Source organism: Petaurus breviceps, unplaced genomic scaffold (genome assembly GCF_028583685.1).
Source record: "Petaurus breviceps papuanus isolate PSGF00001 unplaced genomic scaffold, PetGlider_PUasm1.0 90881, whole genome shotgun sequence".
In the NCBI taxonomy this organism is placed as follows: Eukaryota; Metazoa; Chordata; class Mammalia; order Diprotodontia; family Petauridae; genus Petaurus; species Petaurus breviceps.
In genome coordinates, this window is record NW_027187369.1 from 7,085,878 (window position 1) to 7,110,970 (window position 25,093).

Consider the following 25,093-nt stretch of genomic DNA (forward strand, 5'->3'; position numbering starts at 1 on the left):
CCTGTCTTGCTGAGGTAAGACAGGAGTGCCTCGATGAGTGGCTCAGTGGCCTCTGAAGCCAGGTGCCTGGCATCCTTCTGTCTGCCTGTGTTCTGCACACACACACTCATATATGTCTATATATGTAGATTTGTAGATGAATATTTAACTAAATACACATGTACTTATACATGTATACTCCATATACATCTACATCTGTAGCTAGATTTCTACTCATATGTATCTATAGGTGTATCTGAACCAGGCCAGATGCCTCTGGGTCAAACAGCAGATCAAAAAGGCAGTCCAAGTTTTCTGAATGGAAGGTAGTTGGTAGTTTGTGAGAATGGAAAATTGAGTTGGTAGAAGTTGGAGATTAAGAACCTTCCTAGTCCTGTTCTGGACCAAATGAGCTAATGGATGGAAGCACCATGTAAATCTTAAACTGGCACATAGCAGCTATGACTAATAAGTGGCCTAGAATAGGGTCATGTGGGTTGGCTGTGAACCAAAAGTTCCCAGGGCATTTTATCATCTGCTGTGCTCCTGGATGTATTGTGTATAGAAGAACCCTGTGGGCCAATATACTTGTCTTGTATAGATGTACTCTAAAAGGAAAATTCCTAGAGATAAATCTGAAAAGTGCATGGATAAAGCCAGATGGTTGTAGGAATCTACTCTTACTAGACCTGGGGAATTAAAGATATATTGTTTTCTAAATTCCAGAGGCAACAGAGGGCAGACCTACACTGATGTTTTTAGATTGGCTATACAGAAAGCAATATGAAACAGATATATTCCTAAAAAGTTGTGGGTGAAAGGAAATTTGATAAATAAGAATTCTCTTTCCCCCTGACTTACCATTATGAAATTTGATGGCTATGCATTCCCATAAAGATAAAAGCTAGACTTCTGGCACCAGCATCTGTCATTGTTTAAGGATACCTTGTATGTTTATATCAGGTCTGTGTGTGTGAGGATGGGTATGTCAAGATGTCAGAGTAGATGCTGCTCCCTTGTTTCTCCTCCTCTTTCCTAATTCAAGATTTAGGGATCATCCTGATCCTAGTCCCAACTTCAAGAAACAATAGTTCATATTTATAGAGAATATTAAAGTTTACAAAATCATTTCCTCCCAGCAGTGTTGGGTGATAGGTAATATAAGTATCATTATTCCCAGATTTCAAACAGAGGCTTCGAGAGTCTAGGTTAACCACCTACCTAGTCACATGACACAAACATGGTAGAGATGGGCCTGGAACCCAGCTCTTGTGACTCCAAATCTGACATTCTCTTTCCACTATTAGATGCTGCCTTGTCTGGACAATCTTGCCCTTACCCCTCTGAAACTTGATATCAGAGCAGACCTGGGCATCCTGCCCATTTGTCAGGGAATTCCCCAGGAGAGGCTGAGCATCCAATACCAAGTTGCTGTTACAGTCTACAAAGACATTGTTGGCATCCTGGCATGAGGTCAGGGTGGGCTTTGGACATCTGGTGGCTGTCTGGTCCCTTAAACCTTCCTAGAGACCCCATGGCTTCTCTTAGGAAGTGGCATGTGTCTTTCCTAGACATGATATTGGTCCTTGGCAAACAAACCTCTTGTCTCTCTCCAGCAGCAACAGTTGCTCTGAACGGAGGGAGAGAGACTAGAGTGACATCTGGACAGAGGGGTGATCAAATGACTGTCATGAATGAGGTGATCTGCTGCATTGCTTTTTACAGTATAACCCAACAGAAAATCAAATTGCCACCTTGTTTTCCCCTTACATCCTTTCATACATACTTTTTCTTGTAGGCCATTTTGCAGGAGGTGATGTTGCCTGAAAAACAAACAAGGAATCATTGTTGAGTTTTTTGCTTCAGCGACCAAAACGCTAGACATCTTCCTTCCAGGGTCCTCATTGTTGAATCTAAGGCTTGCTTGTTTTTATATTTGGGGGAGTGTTAGAAGTTCACAAAGAAGAGAAAAATCTTCTTTCTCAAGGTCCCTCTTGCCCTTTCAAGTAGATTTGGGTGCCCTTTCAAGTAGATTCGGGTCTCTGTGGTAGACAACTGTTGTTCAGGTCACTGTGTAAGCAGTATGGGGCATCCAGTCACCCTTTAACTGCCACACCCTGACCCCCACCCCAACTAGGAACATACAGAAATGGTTTGCCATAGGGATGAGATATTCCCTTAAATTCCATGGGGTTCCACCATAGCATTTGATGAACACAATAACTTTTACCTTGTATCCAATTTTTAACCAGACTCAAGATAATCATAAAATTATAGAATCTCAGAGTAGGAAGGGACCTCAGAGCCCAACCTGTCCAAATCCATATTTGATAAGCTAAATGGGATTGTTTTGCTATGGATAAGCTGGTAAGTGTCCAAAAGACAATAAAGAAGAGGATTGAAGAGTCTAGAGATCATGCTACATGAGGACAGATTAAAGAAACTGGGAATGTTTAGGCTTGAAAAGGGAAGGGAGTACATGACAGCAGTCTTCAGACATTTGAAGGGCTAGCTGTTGTGTGGAAGCTGGATTAGATTTATTCTATTTTACCCCAGTGGGTGGCAGCTGCTGAGAATCAGGTAGAAGCTTCCTTCTTCTGTAGAGATCACTACTGGCTTTCTAGATGGTTTGCTACTCTGCGTTATGACTGGACTCTTGGCTTTTCCAGATTCAAGCAGTTGCCAAATATTGTTTCCAACAGCATGTGTCAGATGACTCACTCTGCCCCAGGCCTAGTTCAGGCCCTTCCTCCTCCCTCCCTTGGATCATTGTACTGCCTCCTGTTTGGTCTCCTTGCCTTGCCTTGCCTCCTCCCTTTCCACTCTGTCCTCCACATAGAGGCCAAAGTGATGTTCCTAAAGTCCTCATCTGAGCAAGTCACTCCTCTATATAAGGAGCTCCAGGGACTCCTCATTGCCTGTAGGATCATATATACTGATGTACTCTTTTACCCCTACTGCCTGAGAAATGCAAATTGGGAATTGTGTTCAATCATTATAATCGGACTTGATTTTTCACTAAGGCCTGCTATGAATTATTAAACTTAATTAAGTTAGCTTTGATTAGTAAGTTGTTAGTGTTGTACTTCTCCACTCTTGTGAACCCAAGTTCCTTGTTTTGTAAGAGCTCCCTCTTTCTGTGTGAGTTCAAGTTCCTCTTCTTGTATGCAAGTTAATTCTTCATTTAGACTCATGAAAACTTAGAAAACACTCCATCGTGCTTTCATAATCAATGAGTTGCTTTATTAATCAAAGATACCCAAGGCAATGAAAAAGCTGAGCTTTGATTTAATTAAAGTCACATGGAGCTGGGAATGCCTAGAGCCCAAATGTTACAAATCAACCTACTTCCCTATTCTTATAAATCTTATGAATATGCAATAATATAATAAATATTCATTAATCTCATGAATGTGCATTTTGATTTGTTCCTCTTGGTTGACTCTAAAAACGTTCTTGATAAACCCCTCAGTTTATCCTTGGCTACTAAGAAGCCTTGGATCCCTTTTATTGGCAATTGCTAGTCTTGCTAATAAATTGATTATGCTCAGAACTCTGTGCCTCAGTTTCCCTTTATGCAAATTTATACAATACCCCTAGAACTTCAAAGAAAGGGGAGAAGGACTTCTTTGCAGTTTCTATCCCTATGTATGTGTATATAGCCATAAATCAAGCTCTGAGCTTGTCTTCTCCACGCCCTACTTCAGCACATGTCCCCATTGTCTGCAGGCTACCTTTCCTTGATTTTTTTAAACAAGCATTTTTTGAGCACCTACTAAGTGCTAGGCACTATGCTAAGCATTTTGCAAATATCTCATTTTATCTTTACAGCAACCTTGGGAGGCCCGTGCTATTATTATCCACAGTTTACAGATGAGGAAACAAACTGGCAAAGACCAAACTTCTGCCCTTTCTACTAATCCACCTTTTGCTAAGGAGCCAGTGTGATACAGTGGAAAGAGCCCTGGTTCTGCTATCAGAGGATCTGGGTTCAAATCACACTTCTGATGCTTATTAACTGTGTGATCTTGGGCAAATCTCTTCTACCTGGACCTCAGTTTCCTCCTCTGTAAAATGAGGAGGTTGGATTAAATGACTTCCAGGGCCCCTTCTTGTTCTAGATCTAAGACCCTATCATCTGGTCTTCCTATTCCTATTGGCAACATCACATTCTTGCTTTACCTCAAATCCACATCCTTGGAGTAATGCTGAAGCTTCCACTTCTTACCCAATCCCACTAAGCATTACTAGCTGCATCTTTTGGAGGTACCCATTCTTCCCTATGTTTGCCATTTTGTGGGCTACTTTTAACTCATTCCAGACTTCTCCTTAAGGAGCTTTTTGCTTGCTGCCTCTTCTGCCTCCTAATCTGCTTCCCAACTGCCAATCAAATAGACCACCATTTGACTGCTTCATATCTTTCCTCAAAATCATAGGTTCTTTGTCACTTAACAGACCAAATCTGCATTTCTGACCACAGTTTTTAACCTACACCCTTGTTCTAGATAGCTTAACTGGGGTCCTTTCTCACTATTCTGCTAAACATTCCAGACAGGAAAAAGTACCAATCCTTCCCTGCTCCTAAAAGGACTCCCAGCTCAGATGAGGTCAAGTTGTCTCCTAGAGCTGGGGCTGAGTCTGAGCCTTCCCTCTGCATCTACACAATGGTTTACACCCTGTGGTCTCTGACCACTAGGGAGCTGGTGCTTACTTGGGCATTCAACTTCCCTTCAGTCCTTTCAAACTAAGCCCTATATCCTCCTCTTGGAAGGTTTGCCCTCTGGCTCTCATCTACCACCAAACTGCACATATCATAACAATTTCCACAATGATTTGTTTATAATTATAGTCCTAACCCTTTCCCCTAACTGGGCTCTCACAGGTGAACCAATGAGTTTTTGTTTGTTGGTGTGTTGAATTTTCTTTAGATAACAGGGCATCAGCAAGTGTTACCTGGTATGGTCCACACTTTTCAACTGCTAAAATTCCTACCAGTAGAATGCTGAGATTTTAGGTTAAAGCAAAAATGCAACTTTCCCCCTAGAAGGTAGTACCTTAAACCATTAATACCTCAGTATGAGTGAATTTATCTGAGATTGGCAATGATCATCTCAAAAGGAAAGGGGTGGGAGAGACTGAGACATAAGAGAATTAAGTTTTAGTGAAACTAAGGGAATAGATACTGATGTGTACTACCTGGGGAGCCCAGACTCTGCTAGTGGGCTGTGATGAGGTTAGTAAGAGGGCACTGAACTTCACAGGAGAAGAGAGCAAATGGTATTTGAGATAAAATTCATCTTCTCCACCATTCTGAGAGAATGCACACAAAGGATGGGAATTTTACCAAACACAAAGAGGACTACTATTGTTAAAGTGAGAGACTGTGGGAACTGTGTGAGCCAGAATGACTCCATCTTATGAAACTGATTCCATTCTGAGATTTCAGTTTCATTTTCCTGTAAATTCTACCTGCTTACTAATCATGGAAATTGAGTGATATCCTGTTTCACATCTTGACAAGCCTTCCTGCTTGCTCTCCCCTGCTTCTCCTCTTGAAACTCATTCATCCCACTCCCAACTAGAAAATCTCCTAATCTTTCCTCCAAGTAGAAATCAGATTTCTTGTATCCTGTTAATTGAAGTTAATTATTTTCTTTTAACACATAAAAATTTGTTTCCCCCTGCATTCAGGGTCCAGTACAAAGCTGAGGAGGCCTGGATCCGATTTATGTCATTGGTAGTGAAAATCATTTAATATCAATTTAATAACCTCAATAAAAGCCAGGGCCTAAACTAATCAACCAGAAGAAGAGCCTAAACCTAACAGTTTCTTTGTTCTCTGAGTAAACTCTTCCTATGTCAACAAAGCCAGATGGAGCTGACTTTATGGCCATTAAGGATGAGACCCTTAACCTGAGACACTAACTTGAATAATGGGACTTTTTCTTATCTTAATATTTTTGGACATATACCATGTTATGGCATGTTAATGGTAAAGAAAACAGATATCCTGAGGCATAATTTCAATTGACACTTTGTCAACTTTCTTATTTTATTGTATTTATTATCTATTCAATTAAGAATATTCCTTTCTCATATAATGATTAAACACTTATGGAGATCATAAATTTGAGTTATGATGATCCCATGAATTGGGATGGTTCTAAAATGTATTTAAGCTTTCTCATTCTTTTGTTCAGGCAGTCGGAACTTAGGTTTGGGCTCCTTGTACATGCAAGTTTGCTAGCTTTGTCTAGCTTCAAGGGAATAAACAATATGAATTTGCATATCTCCTAGCCTATCTCCTTTAACCAAACTTTTAGGTTAATAGTATGCATTGCTTAATATTAATAAACTGATATGCTCTGAAGCTTGAACCATTGTTTTCTCAATTATTTCAGATTTCACCATGACAGTTTTTGAAGCCAGTCAGACTGAGAAAGAACTCCAACTTCCAGGATTGCATCTTAGTTTTACAGAAGACTGTCCTAGAGGTAAGACTTCCCCCTTGATTTCAAATCGTTTTGAGCTAAGGTAAGGTTTAGCCCCACACTGCTGGGGAAGACATATTCTGTTTAAGGGGACAAGGAAATCTCAAATTATACTAAAATGTATAAAATCCAAATGGGTCCCAATATTTACCTGAAAAAGGGACCTTTAATTACTGCAAGTTTTGGAAAACTGTGCACACTAACCTTTTGTGTCTTATCATTTTATCTGCTTTTATGTCTTTGTAAAATTCTCAGAAAAAAATCTTTGAATTGTATCATGTTTAGTGTTTGTAGATTCTGTTAGCTTGAAAACATTTCTTAGGGGAAAATGCAGCCAGCCAGAAAAACTGCTGAAAGGTTGCAGCCAAAGAGTTTAGTATACTGGAGAAGATTAATGAAGTTTCATAATTGAAGCAGTTTCCCCAAACTTCTGTAATCTGATGCCAGTAAGCAGGACTAACTCCCACTTTAGACTTTCAGGCAAAGATTAGGTTACTAAGAAAAAAAGCCCTTCAATATACTTTCTCTCTTATTTCAGCTTTGGTCAGCATGGAGTTACAGAGATAAAGTTAGATAAAGAAAGGAGAACTTTTTCCTAGTTTGTAGGAATTTGTGGCATTATGTATGAATTAAGACTGCAAATTGTAGTAACTGCTAAAAACATCTTAATAGATTTTAGAGGTTTGGAGATTACAGATTAATCACTAAGGACTTTGGAGAATAATACAGATTAATCATTTTAAGATTGCAGGGGAGAGGGGTGGCTAGGTGGCGCAGTGAATAGAGCACTGGCCCTGGAGTCAGGAGGACCTGAGTTCAAATCTGGCCTCAGACACTTGACATAATTACTAGCAGTTTGACTTTGGGCAAGTCATTTAACCCCAATTGCCTTCCAAAAAAAAAGCAAAAAAAAAAAAAGATTGCAGGGGAGAACTCCTGGGACTTAGGGTAATTCCAGGAACTCATTCGATTCTCTTTATCCTATCTGATAAGTCATTTAGCAGAAGCCAAACATATCTTAATGAGTTTTGGGGTCCCATTTTATAAAATTTATTTTAAGGAAAAATAAGAATTATGTAAAAGTTTTAGGAGTAAACAGTGCTTAGACTACTTTTTCTCTGATGATGATAAATCTATTGTTTTACTGTAATGAAGGAAGGTAGTAATCCCAGAGGGAAGAAAAAAATTAGGCATGAAGTTTGCATTTTAAATTTAGATAGAACTTAATAGTCATGTCTTATGAACCTTTTCTTGACCATGAAAAGGGAAAATCTTGTTTAAAGGGGTGGAGTCAAGATGGTAGAGTAGAAACAGGACTTCCATGGGGTTCCTGCTTCCACCACCTCCAATTCATGTAAAAGGTGACTCTGAACAAACTTTGGAGTTACAGAACCCACAATATGACAGAGAGAAGCACCCCAGCCCCACTCAAGCCTGAGGTTTTAGCCTCAGGGTGGCCTGACCAACCACTGGCTGGAGGGACTTCAGATCACCAGCAGCTGTGGTGTTTTCCAGAATTATCAACACATAGATGCTAAGGACAAAGTGAGAGGTCAGTGCAGTGTGGACTTTGGGACCTGGGAATTTGGGAGTGAAATTCAGCCTTTGCCCCCAGGGCAAGAAGCAGCTGAGGCACTGCGGCTGTGCAGCTGCCTGCCTTTTAGCTGCTTCAGAGCTCCTGGTCTGCAGATTGTAGGGGGATCAAGCAACCAGTCTAAGGGTTAATCACTCTTGCTTTAGCCTGCTTGGATCTGGATTGCTGTCTAGGGTGGAGGTCCTGGGGTGCGTGAGCAGTCTGCCAGAGCGTGTGGAGGCTTCAGAGAAGTCACCCAACTAATACCTCCAGCAGCTGCAAAAACCCCAGTATTTGGCATAAATCTCACCTTTCTGGTAGCAGAGTTCTATTGTGGCAAAAGGCTCAAAAGTCAAGTAATTGAGTGGCAACATGAATAAGCAAAGGAAGCAAAGCAAACAGAGCATTCCAACGTCAGACTCCTATTTTGGGGACAAAAAGGATCAAAGCATGGAACAGGAGGAAGACAATGAAATCAAAACTCCTGCACCAAAAGCTTACAAGAAAAATACGAGTTGGTTACAGGCCATAGAGGAGCTTAAAAAGGTTTTTGAAAACCAAATAAGAGAAGTGGAAGAAAAATTGGGAAGAGAAATGAGAACGATGCAAGAAAATTATGAAATGAGAGTCAACGACCTGACTGAAGAAAATAACACCTTAAAAAATAGAGTAACTCAGATGGCAAAAAAGGATCAAAAAGACAACGAGGAGAAGAATACCTTAAAAACCTGAATTTGCCATATGGAAAAAGAATCTCAAAAGCTCATTGAAGAAAATCATTCCTTCAGAATTAGACTGGAGCAAATGGAAGCTAGTGACTTTATGAGAAATCAATATACTATTAAACAGATCCAAACAAATGAAAAAATAGAAGGCAATGTGAAATATCTCATTGGAAAAACCACTGACCTGGAAAATAGACCCAGGAGATAATTTAAAAATTACTGGACTACCTGAAAGCCACGATAAAAAAAAAGAACTTAGAAATCATCCATCAAGAAATTCTCAAGGAAAATTGCCCTGATGTTTTAGAACCAGAGGGCAAAATAGAGGTTGAAAGAATCTACTGATCACCTCCTGAAAAAGCTCCCCAAAAGAAAACTCCTAGGAATATTATAGCCAGGTTCCAGAGTTCCCAGATCAAGGAGAAAATATTACAAGCAGCCAGGCAGAAACAATTTCAATACTGTGGAAACACAATTAGGATAACTCAGAATCTGGCAGCTTCCACACTGAGGGATCGAAGGGCTTGGAATATGATATTCCAGAGGTCAAAGGAGCTGGGATTAAAACCAAGAATCACCTACCCAGCAAAACTGAGTACTATGTTTAAGGGGAAAATATGGTCATTCAATGGAATAGAGGACTTTCAAGCATTCTTGATGAAAAAACCAGAGTTGAATAGAAAATCTGACATTCAGATGCAAGAAGCAAGAGAAGCATGAGAAGGTAAACAGGGAAAAGAAATCATAAGGAACTTATCAAAGTTGAACTACCTATATTCCTACATGGAAAAACAATAATTGTAACTTATGAAACTTTTCTCAGTATGAGAATAGTTGAAGGGAATAGAAATGTATGTATATATGTATACATACATACATATATATATCTATATAGGAGGGTATATGGGCATATGAATACATATGTGAGTGTGTGTGTATATATGTATACAGGTATACATAGAGGGCACAGGACTAACTGAATAGGAAGGGATGATACTTAAAAGGTGAAATTAAGAGGTCAGAGAGGAATATAATGAGAGGACATGGGGAGAGACAGAATGGAGTAAATTATCTTATATAGAAGAGGCAAGGGAAAACTGTTTCAATGGAGGGGAAGAACAGGAAGGCAAAAGGGAATGAGTCAACCTTAATCTCATTAAATTCAGCTTAGGGAGGGAATGACATACACACTAAACAGAGTATCTCACCCTACGGCAGAGTAGAAGTAGAGGAAAGAGAGGCGGGATAATGGAAGGAAGGGAGGCTGGGTGGAGGGAATTTGGAAGCACCAACTTTTGAAAAGGGACAGGATCAAAGTAGAGAATAGAACAAGTGAGGGGTGGGATAGAGTGGAGGGAAATATAGTCAGTCCTTCACAATATATCCACTATGGAAATGTATTGCATAGCTACATATGTACAACCTATATTGAATTGCTTATCTTACTAGTGAGGGTGGGTAACGAGGGAGGAAGGGAAAGAATCTGGAATTCAAAGTTTTAAAATCAAATGTTTAAAAATATATACATATTATTATTATTATTATTATTATTTTACATGTAACTGGGAAATGAGATATACAGGCACTGGGGCATAGAGATCCACCGTGCCCTACTGGAAAGTCTGAGGGGAGATGGGGAAAAATATGGGAGAGAGCAGATTGGGGGAGGGGATATTCAGTGGGATCGCTGTTTTGAGATGGTGGGTAAGGAAAAATGGGGAGAAAATTTGTAACTCAAAATCTTGTGGAAATGAATGATGTAAACTAAAAAATAAAAAAGAGAGATTATAAAAAAAAGAAAATCCTGTTTAAATCAAGGAGCAACTTAAAAATGAGTAAATTTTAACTAAGGAATGGAAAAGGTGATTTAAACCAAAGAAGAGTCTGTATGGAACAACCCCTTACTCCACCCCCACCATCGCCTGGGCCTAGACCCTGGATAGATATTCACAGTGATGGGAAATAGGGAGATGACCAGGAACTGGAAATATCTTTTGGGAAGGCTGAGGTAGAACTTTCAAAGCTTTACATAACAGAATTTTTTAGGTAAACTAGAAGTAAAATCACCAAAGAAAATTAGAAAGAAACCATTTGTAAGCTCTCAGGAACCTAAAAGGGTAACGGTATTGCAATTAATTGGGATTGTGAAAAATTCTGTGCTGAGTTGCAAAGGAGAAATTCTATAAAATAAAGATTATTTAAATAATTTGGGATATGGTTAGGAAATACAGCACGCTACTCATGAAAGACTATTCTGGGAGCATATTCTGCAGTTTTTAGAATCTCGTGAGCTCCAAGACAACAGGATGGGAATGCAAGGCTGCCACTTGGAATCTCTCCCTATCTTTTGCTCAGCATTAAAACTGAAAATCCTCAGGGGGAGGGAGGATGAGGCCAGGTTATGAACATGAAAGGAACTTGTTTGGCTCTTTGGGTGATATCTGAGCGAAAATAAATAAAAAGTTTATGGAAATATCAAAGTGCTACCATGAACCTTTGTAAATGAGCTTTTAACTCTGAGCTCTAAATTTTAAAGCACAGATGACTTATCATAGTCCTGGAAAACTGAGATTTTGATATTGTGGTTGTAAATCCAGATTTGATTTGGTTGAAATTTGTCCTGTAACTAAATTATGGTGTGGTAAAATGTGATCTCATATTAATTGTGGCATCAAGTGCAAAAAAAATGCTGCAAAAATTAAAGGAAACCTGAGTTACACTCCTTTCCAGAAATTTATTAGCTGTGTGATATTAAGAAAGTTATCTTATCTCTGTTTACCTCAGTTTCCTGATCTATAGAGAGGAAAATAATGATGGAGTCCACCTTCCAGGGTTGTTATAAGGATCAGATGATCTAAGGATTGTGAAGTACTGAACACAGTACCTGGTATATGGTAAGTACTATAGAAAGTTGACTATTGTTCTTTCATTGGATGTAATTGTTCCATACTTGATAACTCTATACCAGGTTTTGGATGTGACTAATACAAAATGCCAAAGGTAAAAAGCTTAATGATTTTCTGTATAAGATAATCTGGAAATGCATTTGGCTGAATTGATGTCATCTGACTGGTAAAAAGTTTTGTTTCATGTTTTAAATATATAACATTGAACCAGAAATGTTGTGTGAAACCATTGCATCAGAAATGCTGTTAGACAAATAATTCCTCTTTTCATCTGGGTGCCCTTAGATTACAAACTGAGCTGTTGATATGATGTGATACAAATAGATATTTGAAAACTTTTAAATGTTTAATGATGCATATTTGTTTAAAAACAAACAGTTATAATCATAATTGACCAGAAAAAAGTTGCAAAGACTCTTTGAGATATTCTTATCTGTGAGGTCCCTTGAGACTTTGGATTCAGGCAGTCAGTCGTAAGATCTTATCAGCGGTACTGACTGAATGTTTCAAAATCTAAATGACTAAAGTCTGAGAAACTATATAACTGAGAAAATAGGATCCCCTCTCCCACCCCTTGTCAAAGTGGAGAATTCACAAGTTTACTATAATAAAATGAGTTTTCATTTGAAAATTGTTGGCTGTCACTTATAAAAATTATGAAAATGTGGTTTAAAGATGTGGCTTCAATACATTAATATGTATTGAAGGTATCAGGTATTTGCTGTATGTATGAAACTCTAGAATGTGGTTAGTTTAAATTATAAGTAATGGATAATTTATAAATAATTTCGTGTAAATGTTAGAGAAACATGGGAAAACTAATAATATTCAAGTCCTAAGCTGTGATTAGTATAATTTTGCTATATGAGGTAAAAACTGTTGGGGCTATAATTTCATTACAGGAATGATTGTCTGAAGTGTCCATTAAATCAATAGTCCATCAGTAAAGGAGAAAATGGCATGGACTGCAGTCTACTACAGGTGGATATCTGTCCCTGGGAAAAGTTGAGGTGACGGCCTTGATAATGGCTTAAGGTAAGATCCTCTTGACTCTTTTTCTCCATTGTGCTATTTCTTTACTTTTCTTTTTTTATTTGTTTTTTGCAGGGGGGAAGGCAGGGGAATTGGGGTTAAGTGACTTGTCCAAGGTCACACGGCTAGTAAGTGTTAAGTGTCTGAGACTGAATTTGAACTCAGGTTCTCCTGACTCTAGGGCTGGTGCTCTATTCATTGGGCCACCTAGCCACCCAAGCTGTTTCTTTTCTGAACCGGTAGTGTTCCTACCTGGCTGTTATGGGAATGAGAATCTGAAGATCTTCCCTGCCCCTTGGCCCTTTGATAGGCTTAAGTGACTCTGAGAACCTTCCTTGATTTGAGAATATACTCTGCCCCCTAATAGTCTGAATGTACTCACCTGGAGCCTGTAGAGGGAGGCTTGTTTTTCAGGAACACCCATACCTTGTTACTTTGTGATTGGGCAGTGGGTCAAGAGGGTTGTGACATTCTCTGACCCAGGAGAAGGCTATATATACCCTGATGTGAGGTTTTGCTTTGGGGCTCAATTTGGGAAGAGTTCTATGATTTGGTCAGATGAGACTCTGGGCAGCCATTGAGCCCCCTGGCTTTGAAAACCCAGATGTTGGTGCTTTCCTCTCTGGTAACTGTGATTAGGTATGGATGTAATGGTCAGACAGTGTGAAGCCCTGTCTGCTGATCTGTCTCTCTGTCTGCTTGTAACTTCTGTTTGTATTCTCTGATGTTTGATTGATTAAAGTAAGATTGTTAACCCATTTTGAGTTGCTTTCCTTTAAAAAAGCAGATCTAAGAACCTATGCTAGCAGCCATCCTGGGTATGCCAGGGTGCTTGCTGCTATACTGGCTAATTCTGAGCCTTATGGTACCCTGTGAAAAATATGGAACAGTATTTACTACATGATCGCCTCAGATAGGACTTGTGCTTAGAATCAAAGTGAAGAGAGCTTTTCGCTGATTAACAGGTCAGATCATTCTGTGCCGTTGAAGGGACGAGTTTTGACACTGCTGTGAAATACTGTGATTATCCATTTCCTTTTATAGCAAATTTCAAAATCAGGTCAGGTGAGTAGCAGAAGTTTTGTAAGTACAACAGTAAATCTATTAATTAACAGATTAATACTAGAACATCTTTGAGTTACTATAATATAAAGCAGGTATGAAAAATCTTATAATTTTAATCTGTGTTTGTGGTCAACTTATAATATAGTGATGATATCCTCCTAAGGGGGAATTAGACAAAGTATTAAAACAAAGATGTAATAATATAAAAGTTTTCTAATTAAATGGAATAGTAAAATTTGAGGAAGCAACAGGAATAAACTGTTATCTCTAAGAAATATATAGCTATGCATATGATTGACTTTCAAATGATTCTAATGGGAAATTCAGGCTTTGACTATGTTTTAGCAATAAGTTCTCAAAATTGGACTAAGGATTTTACATATAAAGTTGTATTGATAATTGTAAAGAAAGTGAAATTGTTTTCCCATTTTAAAGTATCTGTCCTTGGCCAGCCTGAGAGGGACTCAGTTTATCAGTGATAGGAGAAGTTGAGATAAAATCCCTAGACTCTGTATAGGCTATGGATGAAAGGTAAGTCTTTATATCTTTGTTAACTTTCCTGAAATTCCAGCTTGTCTTTTAAAGGTGGAATAGGCTTATGGAGGTATTCTAGTTCTTCATACAATCTTGCCTATATAGGTGTCAAATAAGGGAATTCCTTAAATGTAACATTATAGAAGTCTTAATAGGATTCAGTGAAGGAAGCATCTTGAAATGTAACAGCAACTTCAATTATAGATAGTCTTTTGGAAAATTCAATTGGTGAAAATTTTCATCTTTTATCACTGGAATGAATTTTGTAGGAATGTCACATCTACTGTTTCTTTAAAGCATGATAAAAAATAGAAAATATCTAATAATTTTAAAAGATAGAAAGGTTCATTTTAAAAGACAGAAGGTTCTGACCCTCATGATTTTTTTAAGATTCTTTTATCAAGCAGAGGGTTCAGGTAAGGATAAAAACAGCAAGTGGTATATAAAAACTGAAATTCTCTAAAGTCTCAGTGAATTATGGATTCTTAATTTGATGTTCTTATAGCTGTGTTGTTAATAAGATCAGCTCCATAAGGTCTGAACTGCTTTTTACCACATGAAATAGTTATTGGAAGGCCAAATTTAGGAGTTGTATTAAATTGTATTGTTTCGTTATTGGCAGATTTTAACAGAATTATTTAGGAGTTTCTGCAAATGACTTGAAACTGGAGGGCAAAGCCCCTTCAGGTTTGTCCTGAGAATGTGACCTATTCCCAAATGCCCAAGATAAGATCTTTCCAGGGACCAGAGGACATCAGGCATCTAGGACTCAAGATGTGATTAAATGAACACTGAGAATAGGTTACTAGGTTACAAGGATACTTGATGTTATTTAAAACTGATGATCACCATTGTATTGATTTGGCTTTTTTTTGTTTCATTGTATTTATGTTTGCTGAGTTTTCCTGATTACCTTGGTGACATGCAAATCTCTCCTCTCAAAATTAGTCCACTGTGAACCCTCTAAGTAGTTGGATCTGTAGCCTGATGTAGCTTACCTATATAGTCTATTTAGCAAGATTTGTATATCATCATTATTTTATTAAATTCTGTCTTAGCTGTTGTACTAAACTACGCAAGAAGATGCTTCTCAGTGGTCTTTTCTTGGTACATAATGTTGATGTTGAGTACGAGCACATTAAAATCTTATAAATTTGGCTTAGAGATAAGAAATCTATGGGGGGAGTAGACTAGCTTCTTCTCCAAAGAATCAAAGGGGGGAATTGAGACAATTGTATAAAACAAAATGTCTCGTAAAACTGACTTCATTCTAAGACTTAAATTTCATTTTCCTATAAATTCTACCTGCTTGCTAATCATGGAATTGAGGGACATCCTTTTTCACATCTGGAAAAATCTACCTGCTTACTCTCCCCTGTCCCAACTCTTGAAACTCATTCATCTCCCTCCTAATTCAGAAAGCCCCTATTTTTTTCCTCCAATTAGAAACCAGATTGCATAAAAAAATCTTGTCTTCCCCTGCATTTGGGGTGCAGTGCCAAGCTGAGGAGTCCTAGTCCCTATCTGTTATGCAATTGACATGTGTTCCTTAATAAATCAATATGTTCAGAGGCTCAAACTTTGTTTTCTGTTATTTCAGATTTTATCTATCACAAAAGTCACACTAAATTTGTTCTATACTTACGGATTTGAGAGAACTTGAGAAAGGAAGGCTCCTTGGGATGGTTGCCCTAAAAAATACAACAACAAATCATTATGTCCTTGGGGGGCGGGGAGGAGAGAGGGAGAGGGAGAGAGACTAGACAATGAATACCTCTTGGTCCCAGGCCATTTGAAAATGTAAGCAACTCCTAAATAGGGTATTTATTCTTTTCCTGAGAGGCAATGTGAATATGTTAATTATTTATTTAATTCATCCACTTGCTCAAAGTTTGGGTAGTTGTCCATGTATTTCCCTTCTGTCTACCCACTCAAATACTGTTTAGCTTACATTATAAGTTCCCAGAGGGTAGGAAGTGGCTTCTGTCAATTTGCTTAGGACAATAGCTTACAAAACTTTGCAGGTAGACAGGGGCTGAATAAATAGTTTGGGATAATGGTGGTGATAATATAAGCCTTTACAAAGAACATGTATGTAGCCATACAGGGATGATGGATACAACATTCTGTCCATACTTACAATATTCCTGCTGAAATACAATAAAAATTAGGATTCTATTAGAAGGATCTATTTCAAGGGCTCTTATCCCGTTTTTGTTTCCTGGATCCCTTGGGCACACCGATGAAGCTTGTGGACACCTCAGAGTGTTTAACATAAAATATATAGGAAACCAATAATATGGAAATACAATTGTCAAAATATTTTTAAAAAACAAGCTCACAAATACCTGGTTAAGAACCTCTAGTCTATTTTAAATTAGCTCATGCTTAAAAGTTACTCAAGGTACTTTGCCATTAAGCTTGGTAAGAGATTGAGATCTAGGATAAACCTGAGAGGCCACTGAATCTGCTTCCACCTCCATTTTTCCCAAGAGGAAATTGAGGCACAAAGAGTGACTTGCATAAGGGCCCCAAATTAGTAATGTCTGAGAATAGGTTTGAACCTAGTTCCTCATAACTCCAGGTCCAGTGCCCCTATGCTGCCCCCTTTTTGAGTTAATTCAAAGTAGAAGGCAAGTTCAGAGTAACTCTTTTATTTCCCTCAGTATTTTAGGGGGCTATGATTTCCTTGGTGATGGTATTCCCTGTTCTGACACAGATCACCCTTTGCTTCCAACCTGGGTAGACCATCTTTTATGAACTGCTGTGACCCAAAGAATTCATCACCTGATAGACAACCAATAGAGGTTTGATAGACAACTGATAGAGGCAATGAGCCTCGCCAAATTCAGTTTGGCTGGCGCCTGGATGCCAGAGCAGGGGTCCATACTAAAAGTCTTTCCCACTTGGGAGGATTGGTCACCTCAGTTTCCCTCCATGGTCTCAACCTTCCAGAACCCTGGGCTCATAGCCTACAGTTCTCCATGAGGCAATTGAGGAGTGATGTGAAGGAAGTTAGTTCTCTTTCAAGCAGGATAAATGATTAAGAGAAACTCTTTGATTCTAAGAGCCTGTGCAAAGAGAGCCTTACTTCAATCCTTTGTGCTACATTGGGATTTTCAGGCCTGTTGAGAATGCATTTATGTTCCATTTGGGAGGAAAGCAAAACTGGAAATGCGGAAATGTACAGGGGTACGGAACACTGATGAAATGGCTCTTTAAAAACCTGCTTCTTCAGGTCAGGTAAAAATATGTTTACACATAGGACTATCTGACCAAAAACAACCCCCAAGAGCCTACACATTATATTTCAAGAAACCTTAAAAGAAAACTGTCCACGTCTCTTAGAATCAGAGGGCAATGGGGCAGCTAGGTGGCGCAGTGAGTAAAGCGCTGGCCCCGGAATCGGGAGGACCCAGGTTTGGTTCCGGCCTCAGACACTTAACACCCCCCCCCGACAAAAAAACCCCAAAACTAGCCGTGTAACCTTGGGCAAGTTACTTAACCCCAATTGCCCTCCAAAAGGCAAAAAAAATATCAGAGGGCAAAATGTAAATGGAAGGAATCTACTTGTCACCTCCAGAAAAAGAAATCCCAAAATGAAAACTCCCAGGAGTGTTATGGTCAAAATCCAGAGCATCCAGTTTGAAGAAAACACACTGTAAGTATGCAGAAAGAAAGAATTCAGGGACTAAGGAACCATGGTTAGGATCACATAAGATTTTATAGCCACCACTATAAAGGAGCAGAGACTTGGAATACTACATTCCAGAAGGCAAAGGATATGGGCTTATAGCCAAGAATAACAATAACAAAACTGAGTATAATGCTACAGGGGAAAAATGGATCTTTAATGAAATAGAGGACTTCCAAACATTCATGATGAACAAACCAGAGCTGTGGAGAAACTCTGAAGTTCAAACACAGGAGTGAAGAGAAACATAAAAAGGTAAATACCCCAGTAGCCTCTTCCTCCAGCAAGATCACATCAGCTCTAGATCTCATACTTCATCAGTACCCTCTAATTGAAGGGGAAAGGGCTCCTCCTGGAACCTCCATTTAAGGAGGGGGTCTCATGCCAACCGTCTCTTCATTTCCTACAAGGCCACTCTTGGGGGTAAACTATACCCCAACACACTTGTTCTAGTCTAACTGTATGACCTTTACTTTTCAATGGCTTTGTCTTTTAGCCCCTGTAGATCTCTAGTGCCCCCAAATGTTCTAATCTTATTTTAAGCCTAGTCAATATAATGGCCTTTAAGGTCCATGTGATTCCCTTATGGGTGACTTATGAACATTTATTTTAGGCAAGAAGCAAGCAGTACAATTACAAACTAGACCTTCACTTAGGAAGATTCTTAACATTTTGGCTGATTTGGTTCTCTGCCTTAATTTACATTTACATCTATTTTTGGTAACATCTGACCTCTATGTGGTTGGGGCAAAGTTCAGGTAGCCAGGAACATTTGGGTAAAGAAGCAGCAGGTTATATTATGGCGCAGTGTTTATGGATAGACAGGAACCATTAGGGGAAACTGAGGGAAGAAAGCAGACCTTTGTCTTGAAACTTCCCTTAACTTTGAGTAGAGGGGTACACCTTGGCCTCTTGTGCTCTGTGACGCTTCCTTGATATCTCCCTTCTTTGCAGCTGCTCCATCCTACCTTCTAGTTCTTCTTTTGCTAGTTGCCCCTAGGCTTCCAGTTCTTTCTGGCTAACCTCTGAATGACTCCACTCCTCAGAATTTCTATTTAGATCTGAGATACGGCTCCTCTTTTTAATCCAAGGGCCTCAGGGTGTGATCCAGTCTCTCAATCAAGTCTAACTGATTCAAGGTGCTGCACAGGACCTGTTCAAACTCAGTTCTGATAGAGAAATTTTCTTCCCTAAGGTTAATGAATCGCCTTTCACTAGAGTGGAATAATCAAGGGAGCCCCATTTTGAAACAGAACAAGGTAAGGGGTAGCTTTACTGTGCTGAGCTACCACTCTAAGCAGAGCACAGCCAGAATGTTTTAGTTCTGGATGCGACCTTTAGGAAGCACATTACAGTACAATCTGTCCATTACAACACAAACTTAGTATTTTGACTTGAAGCTCATCACTTAAGACAACCAGACTATGAACTTCGAGCCTTCTACGACTTAGGCCTGAGGCCCTAATGAGAATCTAATTCAGCTGCTGCAGTGCCATAGGGCATTTGCTTTTTTTTTGGGGGGGGGAGCTTTTTATAATTATGTAGACCTCACCATCCCCTGAATGTGCCATCCACAACCTCTCCTCATCTTTGCTCACTCTGTTCCCATCACCTGCATTACTTTCACTTATCTTCTCTGCTCTTTCTTTAAAGGCCTCACCCCATCTTCAAACACAGTTCAAGTCCCACCCTCCTTTGGGAAGCCCTGTCAGGAAAGGCTGGAACAATAACAGCTCACAGTGCTGGGGGCTTTATAGTTTACAAAGTACTTTGCACGTGTTAGCTCAGCTGATCTGCTTGTTTGGAATGGCTGTAGATCATCATAACATGTCCAGCCTGCCTCCCCAACTCTAATAATGATGATAATAATAAGTAACATTTGTATGGGGCTTTAAGCTTTGTAAAGTGCTTTACAAAGATTCTTTCATTTGATGTGCTAGACTGTAACCCCTGGAGCAGTTTGTTTCGGGGGCCCTTGTTTCTGTAGACACCCAGTGAGGGCCAATAACAATTTACCTGTCTCAAAGGGACAGCTTGGCTTCTTGTTGGGTGCTCTCTCATATGGGGTTGTGGAGAGCTCTCTCTGTACACAGCACATGCAAAAAAGGAGAAAAACGGCTCTTAAAACGTGTACATCTTGCTCAAGCTTGTTTTTTTTGTTGTTGTTTTGCACAATGAAGAGAAACAGAAATTGAAAGGATTCAAGATCTTATTCTGAAAGTGAACAATATTTCCCTCATCATAAGAAATGTATAAGCAGAATTTATTAGAAGGAAACAAAAATTCTTCATAGAATTCATGGTGCCCCCAGCGTAACTAAGTGAAGTCAGCCCAGAGGAACAGAAAGAAACCTCCAGTTTTCTCCATCAGAGGCAATCAATCCATGGAGGCAAATTTGGGGAAGGATTTGAAGGGGCAAAGTAGACGCTCAGAGCCATACCTGGCTTTTTTGGCCAATGGCTCTTGGGGCATAAGCTCTGCTTAGAGAGTAGAGCTATCTTGTTTACTGTCGTTCAGTCATTTCAGTCCCGTCTGACTCTCTGTGACCCCATTTGGGGTTTTCTTGGCAAAGATACTGGAGTGGTTTGCCATTTCCTTCCCCAGTTCATTATACAGGTGAGGAAACTGAGGCAAATGGGGTTAAGTGACCTGCCCAGGGTCACACAGCCAGTAAGTGTCTGAGGTTGGGTTTGGACTCAGGATGATGAGTCTTCCTCGTTCCTAGCCCAATGCTCTACCCACTGAAGCATCACTGTTCATTCCCTTGTTTACTGTAGGCCCCAAGGAATGTTATGCCTTCGTATTGGTTTCCAGGTTCAATGACTGAACATCGTTGTCATCAGCGTGATAACTTTGAATAATACCGTATAGTGTTTTAAGGTTTGAAAAAAGCTTTACAAAGATTTTCTCATTGGATCCTCACAACAAATCTGGCAGGGAGGGCTATCATCATCCCCATTTTACCAATGAGGAAACTGAGGCAAAAAGAGGTGAAGTGATTTGCCCAGAGTCACTCATCAAATAAATGTCTGAAGCTGGATTTGAACTCAGGCCTTCCTGACTCCAGGACCTGCACTTTATCTACCTTCTAGCTGCCTTTAGGAACAAAACTGGGGCCTACGGATTTTCCTTATTGGCTTTCTTATAGGATAGGAAAAATAAGGCAGAAGCTCTAGTGTAACAAAAAGGGTTCTGTACTATGCTCACAGTAGGTGCTTAGTACATTTTTGCCCAGTATAGAATGAAGTGAGTTAACAGGACACTTGGTCTTCTTTTTGCTTGGCCCAAGTGTGTATCATCCAGTCTGTTCCCCATATTGTTCCTCAGGGGATTTGCCTTTTGCTTTCTAATGGGAGAAGCAAGCCACTAAGGACAGTGTGCTGGATGAGAGGATCTGTATTTAGATGCTGCCTCTGAAGCAGCAGGGTGACCCAAGGCAAGTCACTTCATTGTCTCCTCCATAAAACGAGAAGTTAAAGAACTTGTCCAAAGTTACAAAGTGACTGATCCAGGACTTGTTCAGTCATTCAGTTTCATCTGACTCTTCATGGCCCTGTTATAGGGTTTTCTTGGCAAAGAAACTGGAGTGGTTTGCCATTTCCTTCTCCAAAGGATTAAGACAAACAGAGGTTAAGTGACTTGCCCAGGGTGACACAGCTAAGTGAGTGTTTGAGGCTGGATTTAAACTCAGGTCTTCCTGACTCCATGCAGATCCTGCCTCTGAATCAGCAGGGTGGCCCAAGGCAAGTCACTTCATTGCATCCTCCATAAAATGAGAAGTGAGTTGTCCAAGGTCATAAAGTTAGTGACTGATCTAGAACTAGACCATTTATTTCCTTAGCAAGTAACAAGGCTAATGTTAACTTTTCCCTTCGATGGTGCAGAATTTCTTTCAAATAATGTGGACCACATAGCTTAGAAGATTAGAGTTCATAGGGCCTCTGAGGCCTAAGTTGTTTTTCAGTGGCTGTAAAGATCTGTAAATGCCACGTGAAGGAAATGTCCTCTGTGGCCTCTTGGGAATTACTTGCCATTGATCACAAGGGCATGAGGTGATACAGTATGGAGGGCCCAGCATAGTCATCTACCACTAGAAAAAAAATTTTAAAGGAATTTCTCTGTTTGGTGACTATTAAGTAGCTCTCCTTGGTTTGAGTCAGTTAAGGTAAGGGAGAATATGGGCACGTGGAATTTTCTCTCTCTGATCTCATTTAATACTTCATTGCCTTGAATGGAGCCTCTTCAAACCAAATTGGTGATTTTGTTGGTGAGAGTACCCTCTCTACCACCAGATCGCAGCCCTTATATACCTGAATAGATAGCTTTTGTGAGTTGCTGTGGCGAAAAAAATAATACTCCAGTGATCAAGCTTCAGGCAAGGAGCCCCTTTCCCTGAACTAAGCTGGTCTTTGGAGAACAGATATACCACTTTGTTGCTGGGCTCCTCCTTGAAGCCTTTCTCACCTGGCATAGCTTGGATTCTGCTGAGATAGCCTTTGAGAACTCAGCATACCTCCTATGCCACAACAGAGTCTTGGGAAAACTCCAATGGACCACTGATACCTAAGGCTCATCTAATACATTTTTTAAAAAGAATTATTTTCACCATTTTTTTTGCAAGCCTACAAACTTTCCATTGATCCCTTGTAACACATATGATGCCCTAGAGACAACAAATTTGATGGCAACAAGCAATAGTAGACTTTCAGCATTAATACTCTGAAATGACTTATAAATTTTAAGTCATTATGGCCTGACTGCACTCAGGGAATTAGCATTTGAACTCAGGCTGAGCTGTTTGGCTCAATAATCAATCAAGTAGCGGGCAACCCATATTAATGCCATGTCATTTTTATACAAATAATAATAACTCCTTACCTTGGATGGTCTCCTTAGTTTTGGGGCAAATGTAATATTATAATTATACATGTCTTCCTTCGGAGGAACCACTGCTAAAGATGGTGAAGGCTTGATGACATTCCTAACGGGTGAATTTTGAGCTGGAAGAAATGAAAGTTGTTAAGTTGAGAGACTTAGCATTCTTGAGAGTGCAAATACCTCTAAATAGAAATGGTTTGTTAAAGTTGGAGTGGATGTGAGCTTATGAGGAAGCAACCACTGAAAGCCTTTTACAAATATCTGCCTAATGGCTTATCACAGGGTCCAGCATTCCTAACTTAACTGAGTTTAAGCCATTGTCTCCCAAAGTCCCCTCTGAAAGTGCGACTACTCATAGAGATGAGAAACATTCAGGTGTTATCAGTCATTCACAAGGTGAGATAGCTAAAAAATCTTGAGAGGAATGAAACCTATTTGGGTATACATTATTAATGTCAATAATCTAGGAATAAGGGGCGGCCAGGTGGCTCAGCGAGTAAGAGCACCGGCTCCAGCGTCGGGATGACCTGGGGATCAAATCTGGGCTTAGATACTTAGCACCACACCCAGAAATAACTGGCTGTGTAACCTTGAGCAAGTTACTTAACCCCGATTGCTTTAAAAAAAATCTAGGAATAGAATATATTGAAAGAATATCTCTCTTGGGAAGGAATACTAAAAACAAACTTCTAAAGGTGGAAAATAACAAAGAAAATACTGACCCCAGCCACAAGCATTTCTGTAGCACTTTAAGGTTTGCAAAGTGCTTAACAAATGTCTCTTTTGGTCATGACAACCCTGGGGGTAGATGCTATTATTTCAATTTTTCACTGAGGAAGCTGGAGAGGATCGAGATTAAGTGACTTGCCCATGCCTAGAGTGACACAGCTAGCAAGTGTATGCGGTGGCATTTGAATCCAGGTTTTCATGACTCCCAAGTCCAGAACTCTTTCCATTGTGTGACTTAGTGACCCTGATCAGAATAAATGCATCAGAGAAAAAGACAGAAGATAATGCAGCCACAGTGGAAGAAGCAACTTAGAAAACAACTAAACTGGAAAAATTGGATTTGGGTGCAGTGCAAGAAAAAGTTATGATTTGAGGGCTGATCTTCCTGAAACACAAGATTCAGGAGGTGGAAGGGACATGAGCAGCCACTAGTCCAACATATAGCCTCAAAGGAATGGCTCACCTCTAGAGGAGGAAGAGAAGGACCACTGAAAACTTGGAGCTCTAAAAACAGCTGTGAGGTGCTTCCTAAAGACGACGAAGGAATTGAATGCTCTGAGCAGAAAGCAGCTGCTTGTCCTCCAAGAAAGGAGTAAGTGATCCATTGGGCCTGTCACAGCAGAGGAGCCCTCCTGGATGGAGGGGAAGAAACTAAAGGAAGTTGGAAACTGCCTACACAAGACCATTGAGATGGGGCTTCTTGTATGTAGTAACAGCAGAGAGGTCTGGTGTTTTCTTATGTAAGGCATGACTGAGAACCTCCCAAGACTGGTCAGAATGCATCATCACACCCTTGGCTCCTAGATGTAGAGCTGAAAGGGACTTCAAAGGTTCTCTAGCCAGTGGTGTCAAACTCAAGTGGAAATGGAGCCCTGTGGGCCACATATTGACTTAGAAATTCTATCACAAATTAAAATGATCTATGTTGTATTGGATTTTTATTTATTTTGTTACACATTTCCCAATTATATTCTTGAATAGTTCCGGTTGCACTCAGAAGTTTGGCTAGCCAGGAGTTTGACATCCCTGCTCTAGTTCAAACCTCTTATTTTACAGATGAGGAAACTGAGGTCCAGGGATGAGAAATGACTTTGTCAAGGTCACATAGATTACTGAATACCCATTTCTGATGATTCTCATGGATGCAAAAAGGACACTAAAGATTAGGAAGTCTTTGGCAATAAACTGAAGGCCCTTGGCAAAGAACTGGAAATTGAGGGGATGCCATCAATTGGGGAATGGCTAAACAGGCTGTGATCTGTGATTGTGATGGAATGCTACTGTGCTGTAAGAAATGATGAGAAGGTTGATTTTAGAAAAACATGGAAAGATTTGCATGAAATAATGAAGAGTGAAATGAGCAGAACTAAAAGAATGTTGTATACAGTAACAGCAATATTGTTCAAAGAATAACTGAACGACTAAGTTATTCTGAGTATTATAAATACTCAAATCAACTACAAAGGACCTAGGAAGGAAGATGCTAT

General features: G+C 39.7%; 1 long non-coding RNA gene across 2 annotated transcripts; it reads right to left on the bottom strand.

Moving 5' to 3' along the window:
* Positions 1 to 1,285: 1,285 nt before the first annotated feature.
* Positions 1,286 to 23,263, bottom strand: LOC138150660 (uncharacterized). 2 transcript variants are annotated; one of them, XR_011165612.1, is made up of 5 exons: positions 22,878 to 23,263; positions 20,016 to 20,082; positions 15,951 to 15,996; positions 1,639 to 1,802; positions 1,286 to 1,607 (listed from the first exon to the last, which is right to left on the bottom strand). It is a non-coding gene; the product is annotated as an uncharacterized lncRNA (long non-coding RNA). The 2 variants fall into 2 exon arrangements; XR_011165611.1 differs by lacking the exons at positions 1,286 to 1,607; positions 1,639 to 1,802 and adding an exon at positions 14,659 to 15,067 and having other exon boundaries at positions 22,878 to 23,261.
* Between the last annotated feature and the right edge of the window lie 1,830 nt (positions 23,264 to 25,093).